Here is a 12,202-nt window from a genome sequence, read left to right as displayed (position 1 = left end):
GCCATGATGAAGTAACTGGTACCAGAATTGCCCTCTTGTGATAAACAGCTATTAAAGTGGACAAAATGTGTGAGGCCACTATTTTCAGGCACTGAATAAATAAGAAAGAAGAGGACTGTGATCCTAAAACCTGTGCTATCACCCAGTAATTTCACTCTGGGGTATTTACTCAAGAGAAATTAAAACAAGTCTCTGCACAGTCCACACAAAGACTTAGGGAAGACTGGAGCATCTTTATTAATAATAACATAAAACTGGAAACAACACCAACTTTCATCAAACCCATTGTAGTGTATTCATAAAATGGAATACTATTTAGCAACAAAAAAGAAGAAACTACTGATACATTGAACAACATGGGTAAGTCTCATAGACATTATGCTGAGCAAGAAAAAAAAGACACAAAAGAATACATACTGTATGATTCTATTTGTGTAAAGTTCAAGAAAAGGCAGAATTAATCTTTAGTAATAGAAATCAGAATAGTGGTTGCCTGTGGGGTTGGGGATTAATTGGAATGGGGCACAGAGAACTTTCTGGGTTGATGGAAATATTCTGTTATCTTGAATGAGGTACTAGCTACATGTGTCTATAGATTTGTCAAAACTCACTGAATTGTAAACTTAATGTCTCTGCATTTCACTCTATATAAATTGTTCCTAAAAATAATTCATTGGTCTCTATTTCATATAATTTACAAATGTAAATTCTAGATGTTTTATATATATCCAAATCTAAGAGGTAAAACAATACAGTTTTTAAAAGAAAGCACAGGAGAGCATTTTCATGTACGTGTGCAGAAAAGATGTCTTAAGACCAAAGTTAACCATGGAGGGAAAAAATTGTAAGTTGAACTATATCAAGAACTTCTGTTCACCAAAAGAAAGTGAAAAGGCAAGCTATAGACAAGGGTGGATTCTTATCCAGAATATGTAAAGAATTCCTTTTATTAATAAGGAAAAGTCAGACAAACCAACAGCAAAAATGGGCAAACTCTTACCCTGCTGGTGGGAGCATAAATTGGTATAAACACTCTAGAAAACAGGATCCTTGGCAGGATCCTTGAAAGCTAAGCATTTTACATACCCTATGACCCATAGGTATTTGTCCACCAGAAACGCATACATGTGTTCACACAAAGATATGTACAATGACTTTCACAGAAGCACTCCTCATAATAGCCAAAATCTGAAAACAATTCAAGTGTGCACTGACAACAGAATGGTTGAGTGAATTGTGGTATACTCACAAAATGGGGACCGTTCCCACAGCAATGAGAATGAATGACCTACAATCACATGCAACAACATGGATGGATCTCACAATTAGATGGACCGAAAAAAGAAGCTAATCCCAAAAGAGGAAAAACTAATCCATGAGATTTGAAGTTAGGATAGCGAGTACCCTTGGATCGAGCACGGTGCCTGGAAGGGAACATGAAAGGGCTTCTGGGAGGCTGGGTATGTTCTCTTTCTTGATCTGGCTGCTGACTACATGGGTGTATTTCCTTTATAGAAATTTATTGAGCTGGACACTTAAAATTTGTGTATTTTTCCCTGTGTATATATTTTTAAAAAGTTTTATTTTTTTAGAGTAAAGTAATTCATAGTTGTATTAGTTTTCTATTGCTGCTATAACAAATTACCACAAATTTAGTGGCTTAAAACAACACAGATGTATTATCTTATAATGTTGGAGGCCGGAAGCCAAAATCAGTCTCACTGGGCTAAAAAGGTGTATTCCTCAGGAGGAGCCAGGAGAGAATCTGTTCCCTAGCCTGAGGAGTCTGCACTTCTCTGCTCACAGCTACATCACTCCAAACTCTGCTACCACTGTCACATCGCCTTCTCAGACTCTGATCCTCCTGTCTCCCTCTTCTGATGACATTGGGCCCACAAGGATAATCCAGGATAACCTCCCCATTTCAAGATCCTTAACGTGGGCACATTTGCAAAGTCCTTTTTGCCATGTAAATAAACATATTCACAGGTTCCAGGGATGAGGATGTGGGCATCTTTAATCTGTCTGCCATAATGATTGTGAAAGATCAGGTGTCAAGGAGAGAAAAGTAGAAAAAAAATTTCTATACTCTCACCTTCCAAATACAATCACTCTCTAACAGTTTGGTACATTTCCATTTAGTCTCTAAAAGCATAGTTATATTCATACTTCATATAAAATGTGTGCATTCTGCTTTTGTTCACTGAACATTACCTCACCAACATTTCCATGCTCATATATATTTTTCAAGATGTCATTTACAATGGCTGTGTAATATTCTAGTGAGTGGATGCAGCATGGTCAACTTAACCATTCCCTTCTAGTTGGATACCCTGGCAATTTCATTTAAAAAAACTATTATAAATAACATCATGATGAACCTCTTTGTTTATAAGCCTGTTTGGCTTGCAGGTGGATTCCCAGGCCTTAAGAGCATAACCATTTTTCCTGCACTTGACACCTACTGCCAAATTGCTTTCCAGAAGGGTGGCAGCAATTTCCATTCCGACACCGCACACGGGCATGGATGTCTGTTCTGCTGTGCTCTCACCAGTGTTCAGTGGAACCTTAAAATATTTGTTGCTCATTTGATGGGCAGGAAAAAGAATCACTGAGTTGTTTCAGTGCTATGCCCTTGGGCTTTATCAAAAGGAACAAACGAAACAGTTTACTGCAAAGTTTTTTTAATGACCCAGTGATTCAACTCATAGGAACTTATACTAAAGAAATAACCAGAGAGGTAGACAAAAAAATACACTCATAGATGTGTTATTGATGATAGCCAAATCTGGAAACAAATTACATGTTAAAAATGGAGCATGTGTGACCTTGGGGAAATCACTGTACCTGTGTCCTGTAGTTTGTATTTCTAATCACCCTTGCCCTATTTATTAATTGTTCATTCATTCATCTCATATATGTACTGAACTCTGCGCTGGGAGCTGAGGATACAGTGATGAACAGAACAGTGGGAAACCAAAGTGCTGCACTTGGGAAGCTTACAGTATTGGCTAGTAGACTGACCTACCTTACTGGAGGATCTCTTTGCCCCTGTTTTCTCATCTTTAAAAAGGGGGCGAGTTGGGGCGCCTGGGTGGCTCAGTCGGTTAAGCGTCTACCTTCTGCTCAGGTCATGATCCCGCGGTCCTGAGACTGAGTCCTGCATCACGCTCCCTGCTCAGCGGGGAGCCTGCTTCTCCCTCTGCCTGCCGCTCCCCCTGCTTGTGCTCGCTCTCTCTCTCTCTCTCTGACAAAGAAATAAAAAAAGGGGGGGGGCAAGTTGGAAGGAGTTTGAATAGATACCGTCTGTGCCCTTCTAAATCCAATTTCTAGGTCTTTAGTTAATCTACTTCTTTCTCCCCTTGTTAGACTGAAAGCTCCTTAAGGGGGGATAGTGAGGGTCTGCTCTCTTGTCAGCCAAGAAGGGGCTTCTTTCAAGTAACGGCACTGTCACTTTCCTCCAGGAGCTCTCCTGGCCCACTGTGCCTCTAGGTTGACTTCAGTGCAGCTAACCCATCCTAGGTGTTAGAAGGTGCCCCACCCAGGCCTGGCATCTCTCAACCAATGAGAACCCATCTCAAGACCTCTTCTGGGGTTACCAGGGAAAAGGTGTTGGCTTGATCCTGGGGTTAGTTAGCTGGTAGAAATGAAACCTGGAGCTGCCAGTGACCGTTTGCTAGACTCAGAGCTGCTGCACACATTTGGGCAATCTGTACTCTGCACAAATTCAGCCAGTGCTTCTCTTGCCAAACCTTATGTCCTGGATATAAGACTGTGCCAACAGATGGAAGGGATGCCTTTTTGAAATTTATCCACCCAGAGTTAGTGGCTTTTTGTAACTTGTCCAGTCCAGGGGCCTTCTTTTTTGTTGTTTTGTAATTTTCCCTTCAGGCACCTGGTGACCCTGCCATGATACAGAAGAGGCTGCCTGAGAATAAAGCAACACAGAGGAAAGCAAAGGGGAGAAACAGAGAGACATGTCCCGACTAGCAAGTTTTGGGTGCCTGATCCAGCCATTCCTGATGCCAACACTGGTCCTGCACTTTAGTTACGTGAAGCGAGAAATGTACACAGTTGCCCCCACCTTTTTTTTTTTCTTAAACCAGTTTTTGCTGGGGTTCTGTTCCTTGTAAGTTTAACAGAACTGACCAATACTGTGAGGGACTGCTTGCTAGCTCCATCTTCTCATACTGCTCAGCGCTCTCTCATTCCCCCTCTAAGGGCTGTCAGTTTACTTAACTCTAAAATGAAAGAGTTGAATCATCAGTGCTTCCCATTTCAATGCTGATTATATATATATGATTTTAGAAGAAACTTGTTACATGAAGTAGGGAAGGTTGAGTTTATTGGCCCCATTCTACAGCTGGGATAAGGGCAATTGGGAGCAATTAAGTGATTTGTTCAAAGTCACATAAAACAAATACACAGAGCTGCTGGGATTTGGACCTAGAGCTGTCTGGCTCCAAGTCCTGCGCTCCATTGACAGGTGGGGAAGCTGTGATCTGTACAGAGAAAGCGACTTTAAAATCACAGGGAATGGAAAGAGGGGCAATTAGTGGCAGGCTCTTCTGATTTCCACCTGGTGCTTTTTCCTCTGCATTGTGCTACCTCTTGGCTGATAGTAGCCATAAAAGCATTTTGGAAAAAAGTCAATATGTATTTCCCCATAGGACTGGCAAAACTAAATTGACTGGTGTATTATGTGTTGATGAGGATGTGGGAAAACAGGCTCTCCGTCCCATGGCTTGCAGAAACAAAAATTGGTATGCCTACACTGTATCCACCACCTTGCCATGGCTTGGCGTGTGCAGGGTACTTGCCTGTCTTTTAACTCTGTGCATGGTCACATGACTTGCTTTGGCCAATGGCATGTGGGTAAAAACAACAGTGCGTCAATTCCGAGTCTAAGACTTAAGTGGCCTAGCATGTGGCCATTAGTCCTCTGAATCTCTGCTCTGGCCACCAGAAGCTTTCCATAGTAGCTGACACTCTCACTGCCTGAGCCACAGGATGAAACACCTGGAGCAGAGTGGAGCCAGCCAGACCTGAGCCTATGGCAGAGCAGTCCTAGACAAGCCAAGTTAGATGAGCCAGCACATAAGCAATACAATGATTATTATTTGAAGTTGCTGAGTTTTTGGTATTCATTATATAGCAATAGTTTAAAGTTACAGGAAGTATTTATTAAAATTAAAATGAACACACCCACATGACCTGATGATTCCACCTGTCCTTATTGACCCTAAGGAAGCATACCTTTACCCAAGGGAACCTGTATAAAGATGTTCACAGTGACATTGTTTTTAAGAGCAAAGAAACAAAAAATAGCCCAAATGTCCAGCAACAGGAGAATAGATAAATAAACATGAGTTTTCTGGAATACCATTGCAGTTCTTAAAAGAAATGGTACAGAGCTATTTAAGTAAATCTGGATAGATTTCCAAGACATATTGTTGAGTTAAAAAAGCAAGCTGCAGAACAATATGTACAGTATGATCCCATTTATGTTAAAACACACTCACATGCTTGCTCAAAACAATACTACTCATTTACTATACAATACTATGCATACACTATATTACTAGATATATATATGCACTTTTAGACAAAGATCTGGAAGGACCCACCATAACAATGATAACAGTGGTTACTTCCAGAGAAGACACCTAGTTTGGAGAGAGGTGATCAAAGGGGACTTTAGCTTTATCTGCAACACTGTTTTCAAAAAGCAAAGACAATCTATCCATACATGACTTGTACGATTGAAAAATAATTTTTTAAAAGGGAAGAAATATATGTGATTATATGTACATACATAATACAAATATAAACCTAAGATTTTATTTTAAATGTCTTTTAGAGGCACACAAACTTGAATTCAAGTCCTGTCTCTGCCACCAGCTTACATAAGTAACTCCACCACTTTGAACTTCTATTTTCTCATAGATAAAATTGGGATACTAATTTATATTTAAAAGGGTTGTCACAAAAAGTAAATAATAATATATGTAAGGTCCCAAGAATACAGTCTGACAGGTAGTACATGTTCAATTAGATGTTCACTCCCTTCCATTTTCCAGCCCATCCTAATTCTGACCTTGCTTCTAACTCCAAAGTCAGACTGTGGTGATGGCTTTGTGGGTGCCTCCTCAGAATTTATCCCCTCTGTGGTAGGTAGGATAATGGCTCCCCCAAAATGTCCTAATCCCCAGAACCTGTGACTATGTCTGGTTTGATGGTAAAGGAGAATTAAGGTTGCTTATCACTGACTTTAAGATAAGGAGGGTAGCCTAGATTATCTACATGGGCCCAGTATAATCACGAGGTCATATTTCCATGAGGAGGGGAGAGCCTGCATGAAGATGAAGCCAATTAGAGGAAATCAGAGGGCTCAGAAATTCAAAGAGACACATTCCTGGTGACATCCTGTGAGGGCCTGGATCCATGCATGAAGTTTTGTGCTAGCCATAACTTTTCATTTACAGCTGACCCTTGAACTGAGAGGGAGTTAAGGGTGCTGACCCCATGCCCCGCACAGTTGAAAATCTTAGTGTAACTTTTGACTCCCCAAAACCTTAACCACTAATGGCCTACTGTGGACCAGAAGCCTTACCAATAACATAAACAGTTGATTAACTCATATTTTGTATATGTATTATACACTGTATTCTTATAATAAAGCTAGAGAAAGAAACTGCTATTAAGAAAATCATGAGAAAATATATTTATAGTACTTTATTTATTTATTTATTTTTAAAAAGATTTTATTTATTTGAGAGAGCGAGAGCTCTCTTGAGCACAAGCAGGGTGAAGGGCAGAGAGAGAAGCAGACTCCTCGTGAGTAGCGAGCCTGATATGGGACTTGATCCTGGGAACTCTGGGATCATGACCTGAGCCAAAGGCAGACGCTTAACCAACTGACCCACCCAGGTGCCCGTGTACTGTATTTATTTTTAAAAACTGTGTTTAAGTGGATCCACAGTTCAAACCCGTTGTTCAAGAGTCAACTGAATATGAGGCAATAACCACCCCTCTTTTTTCAGCCAATTTGAGTTGGAGTTTTGTTCTTTGCAAGTGAAATAATCCTTCTGAGAATCTGATGAGCTAGAAACTCATTCCCTAGAGAAAAATACATGCAGACAAACCTTTGTATACAGTTCCAGGGAAACTTTTGACCCCCTGAAGTCGGGCCCCAGGTTATGAAGTCCTGCTCTGTTCTAAACATATCATTGCCAGCAGGCATCAAAGAGAAGGAAAGAAGAGAGAAAGTCTTCAGGGAGTCCAGGATCCCTCCTTCTATTCCTGTAGAGGAGCTTTGGTATGGGTCACAGACAAATAATTGGATCAAGGAATAAAAGATGGGAGCTCTCTGTGGAAGGTGCAAAAGTCCCTTTGGGATCACTTCGTTGCCTTGAGGAAATCTCTGCCTCTCTTTTGGGATCTACTGGAGGGAGGGTGTAAAATGGGGGGCAATTCAGCATCTCTTGGATCTCCTTCCTGGATTATGTCTATCTTCCCAAACTTGGGACAACTAAAGATCAGAGAGGTACAGTGAATTGCCCAAGATACACAGCAAACATGTGAAGAAGTTTTTGAATTCTGGCCTAGTTAGACCTTTTACACAGAAGGAGTCTTGCCAAGGCTTCCCTTCCTTTTTACAATAAAAAAAGACACATTCCCCTGTGGCCACAAGGCCCTATACAATTTGGACCCTGCCTCCATGCCCTTATTTTGAGCCCCCTCCCTCTCATTCAGTTATTCTTTCTTTCTGCCTCTCAAACATGCCAAATGTGTCCCTACCTCTTCCTTCTGCCTGGAACCAACACTGGATAACCCAAGAGGCAGACCAAATACATGTTCAAGGACCAGCAAAGTATGGGTTTTCCAAATTTTGGGGGGGGGGAAATTAAACATTGCAATAAAGTCATCATTATGGGAAAAACCAAAACATGGATTTCCTTACATTGATTTTATTATTTAGTATTTTTTAAATGAATATTGGCCTATAATTTTCTTTTCTCATACTTTTATTATCAGGTTTTGGTATCAAAGTTAGGCCAGCCTCACAAAATGAGCTGAAGAGTGATCACTCTTCTAGTCTCTGGAAGAGTGTGCATGATATTAGAATTATTTCTTCCTTAAATGTTTAGCAGAACTTGCTAGTGACAATGTCTGGACCCAGAATTTTCTTTGTGGTTAATTTTTTTTTTAAGTTACTGATTTGGTTTAAATGGTTTGAGAACTAATCAAATGCTATATTTCTTCTTGAGTAATTTTTGGTAGGTTATAGTTTTCTAGGGATTTGTCCATTTCATCTATATTTTGAAATGTATCAATATCAAGTTGTCCTTAATATCCAATTTTTACCTTGTTGATATCTGTAGCACTTGTAGCAATGTCCTCTTTTTAATTCCTGATATTGGCTATTTGTACTTTTTTCTTTTTATCTATTTCTTTTAGTGCTTATTTTAGGAAGCAAAACTCACTAACTTAAAAGGATTAAAATTAATCAGTATGCATAAGGAATAGTAAATAATATTGTAAAAACTGTATAGTGACAGATAGTAACTAGACTTATCGTGGGAATCATTTCATAATATATAAAAATACTGGGGGTGCCCGGGTGGCTCAGTTGTTAACCGTCTGCCTTCAGCTCGGGTCATGGTCCCAGGGTCCTGGGATCAAGCCCCGCATCAGGCTCCCTGCTCGGCGGGAAGCCTGCTTCTCCCTCTCCCACTCCCCCTGCTTGTGTTCCCTCTCTTGCTGTCTCTCTCTCTCTGTCAAATAAATAAATAAAATCTTTTAAAAAAATGTATAAAAATACCAAATCACTATGATATATACCTGAAACTGATATTGCATATCAATTGTATTTCAATAACAAAAATTAATCAACATCTTTACAATACAAGGACTTTAGAATACTTTAATACCATATAACCCCTCCTAACATGTTTTTATTATGTGTTTATATTCTTTCTTTAATGTACAAGATATTATTGTTATCGTTTTACACAGCCAAAATCTGTTCAGATTTATTCACATATTTATCACTTTCTTTGCTTTTTATTTCTCCTTGCATCTCAGATATTCCATCTGGGATCATTTTTTTTCCTGCCTAAATTAGATTCTTAGAATATTTTTTACTAAGGATCTGCTGCTAGTGGTAAATTCTCTTCACTTTTTAAAATCCCAAAATGTATTTTGATCTCATTCTTGAAATTTATTTTTCACTGGGTATAAAATTGGCAGTTATTTTCTATCAGTACATTGAGCCTATTCTGGTTTCCATTGTAATTTTTAGGAAGTCAGTTGTTACATATTGATCTTTTGAAGGGCGTCTGTTTTCTCTAACTGCTCTTGAGATCCCTTTGCCTTTGGTATCCTTCAAATATGTAATAATGTTTCTAGGTGTGGATTTCTTGATATTTATCTTGCTTGTTATTCATCTGGCTTCTTGAATCTTTCAGTTAGAGTTTCTCATCAATTTTGGAAAACTTGAAAAATCCACCATTATTTCTTCAAATATTCCTTTTGCCACATTCTCACTCTTTTGGGGACTCAAAATAAATACATAGGTAAGACCTTCTCACTCATTCCCCGTGTGTCAACTTCTCATACGTTTTCTGCCCTGTCTCTTCACAGTGCATTGTGAATAACTTTGTTTGACTTAAGTTCCAGTTCGCTATTTCTCTATTCAGTTGTTGCTTTTAATTTTAAACCTACTCAAGAACGCCTGGCTCAGTCGTTAAGCGTCTGCCTTCGGCTCAGGTCATGATCCCAGGGTCCTGGGATCGAGCCCCAGATCGGGCTCCCTGCCCAGCGGGGAGCCTGCTTCTCCCTCTCCCACTCCCCCTGCTTGTGTTCCCTCTCTCGCTGTGTCTCTGTCAAATAAATAAATAAAAACTTAAAAAAAATTTTTTTAAACCTACTCACTAAGTTTTAAGTTGCTACTAGTTTTGTAATTTTCAAAGCATCTAGATAATATTTTATAGTTTCCTGTTCCCTGTAACAACAATGGCAATCTTAGATTTTTATGTGAACAAATCATATTGTCTGATAATTCCAATATCACAAGCATTTAGTGGGTTTGTTTCTAGTGCTCCTTACTTCTGCTGGTTTTTGCTCCTGATACTTTTTCTACTTGGTTATACCTGACTTATGCAAGTCAGAATAATTTGAGGTCTTTCATGAAGGTTCTTTTCACTGGACAAAACGTTTTGTGTGCAATTGTCAAGAGTTTAGAAACACTCCTAGTCTGAGGCTACGTTAAATTCACAATCTAAGGTCATGACTGCAACTTCGCAAACAGGGGCCCATTTACTTCTAGTTTCCCTACCCTCCCTGAAGGTATAGCCATTGCTTTCACAGTTTTATGTCAACTCCCCACCTTGGGTGGGCCTGAGCTTTTCTTATTTCCCTCATCTAGAGGCCATCCAAATAAAAGTTCAAATTTGCCAGGACTGTAAAATTCCCTTAGGGCAGAAGTACTCTGATTACTTCTCTGGGTTCTTGATTTCCCTTCAGTTATGGCCTGATAAATCTTGTGACACCTTCCGTGCTTACGAGACTTAAATTTTTTTTTTTTTTTATCCAACATGTTTAGTTGTTGCGGTGGGAGGGTTGATCTAATAACCTAGCCTGCTATTATCAACAATTTCAATTATTCTGTCCTCTTAGCTTTGCTTAATTTTTTCCCTCAGCACTTAACACTACTTGACATTAAATAAATATATGTATATATGTGTCTACTAACTAGGTTGAAAGCTCCATGGGTGCATGTACTTTGTTCACTTCTATGTCCCCAGCATCCAGAATAGTGCTGGCGTATAGTGAGTACTCAATATTTGTGGAATGAATGAATGAAAAAAGAGCGATTTTGCCACCTTTTTGTGCTGTGGCTACAGTGGACCAAAGCAAGATAACTGGGGGATTCAGAAACTTGATCACAAATCTAGAATCTGTGTGGAGACCTTTCAGAACACATTCCCAGATCACGGTCACAACTTACCAAAGTGGCATAAAGAAGAAAGCTCAAGGCTCCACGGTTTTCAGTACTTCCCAGGATGAGGTATGAGGCTGGGTAGTGAGTCTCAGTTGGCATCCACCTGTTGGTGTGTCCCTTTTCCTCTCTCTGGTATTTTGCTCACTTCTCCTTGATCTTTGCTTTTGCCTGTCTTCCCGACCCCTCACCGAGTCGCAGGTGACTGACCCCTCATGTTCTTTCTCTTTGCTCTTGTCTCTGTCCATCTCCACGACTTGGTCTCTGTCTTTCTCTGTTGTGCCTTGGTCATGTTCTCCTGTCTCTACCCTCCTCTAGAAAATGCAATTCCACTTTTTTCTGACTCTGCCTGCACCGTTACTCCCTGGCCGCACCTCCAGGATGTCTGCTAGGCCATCCTCTGTCGTGGTCACCAATCCCGGTCTCTGTCCCACTCCCCTTTCTTGCCTCTATGCCTCTTACGTTTCTACACTGCTTCTGTCTCCACCATCTTTATCGCTGTCCCTTCTGTCACCATCCTTTCTGCCTCTGTGTTTCTTCACCTGTCACAGCGTCACTGAGTGTGCTTTGTCACTCACACTCTGGTTCTGTCGCCACTATGGCTCTCCGCTCTGAGTCTGCGCACTGCTGCTGTTCCCTCTGGATCCGTCTTCTCCGTCTCTGACTCCTCGACCCTGTCCCCCCCCCCCCCCGTCTGCTTCCGTTGCCTCTATTTATGCCCTGGGCCCCTCTCCGCCTTCGAACCTTCTAGTTCTGCTTCTGTCCCCTCCACTTCTGTTCCCTCCGCCACCCTGCCACCTTCCATTTCCTCTGTCCCGTCTGTGTATTGGCGCGCTCCTTATCTAATACTGCTTTCTGTATCTCTAACACCGTTACCTTGATCTCTGCCCCCTCTGCCTGCAGTTGTCGTCTTTGCCTCTGTCAGAGTTGCCTCCAACCTTGTCTCCGGCCCCTTCTCTATTTTTGTCACTTTCCCCTATATTACTTCTGTTATCTCTGTCTTTTCTCTCCCTCTGGCATTGTCCTCTCGATCTTTGTCGCCTGTCTTCCCTGTCTCTGACTGTCACCTCTTCTATATCTGCCACCTTCCGCCTTATCTCCTTCCTCCCCGTCACTGTCCCCTTGGTCTTTGTCCCTTCTGTCACAGTCCTCCCGCTCTCCCTGACACTGCTGTCTCTCTTACTGTCCTCTTGGTCTCAC

General features: G+C 40.8%; 1 protein-coding gene across 2 annotated transcripts in view; it reads right to left on the bottom strand.

The window, feature by feature from the left end:
• LRRC4B (leucine rich repeat containing 4B) overlaps positions 1 to 12,202 on the bottom strand; it is a 58,007-nt gene extending 45,805 nt beyond the window's left edge. The window contains exons 1-2 of one of the 2 annotated variants that reach the window (XM_073886424.1): positions 11,012 to 12,202; positions 3,029 to 3,241 (exon numbers count right to left, since the gene is read on the bottom strand). The gene's annotated coding sequence lies outside the window, so the exon portion shown is untranslated. The remainder of the gene's footprint in view (positions 1 to 3,028; positions 3,242 to 11,011) is intronic. The other variant, XM_073886422.1, reaches the window with a different exon arrangement.

This window comes from Callorhinus ursinus, unplaced genomic scaffold, assembly GCF_003265705.2.
Source record: "Callorhinus ursinus isolate GAN/ISIS: 27379988/994484 unplaced genomic scaffold, GSC_fseal_2.0 scaffold71, whole genome shotgun sequence".
Classification (NCBI taxonomy): Eukaryota; Metazoa; Chordata; class Mammalia; order Carnivora; family Otariidae; genus Callorhinus; species Callorhinus ursinus.
Note: the sequence above shows the minus strand (reverse complement) of the source record. Positions and strands in the feature narration are given on the sequence as shown.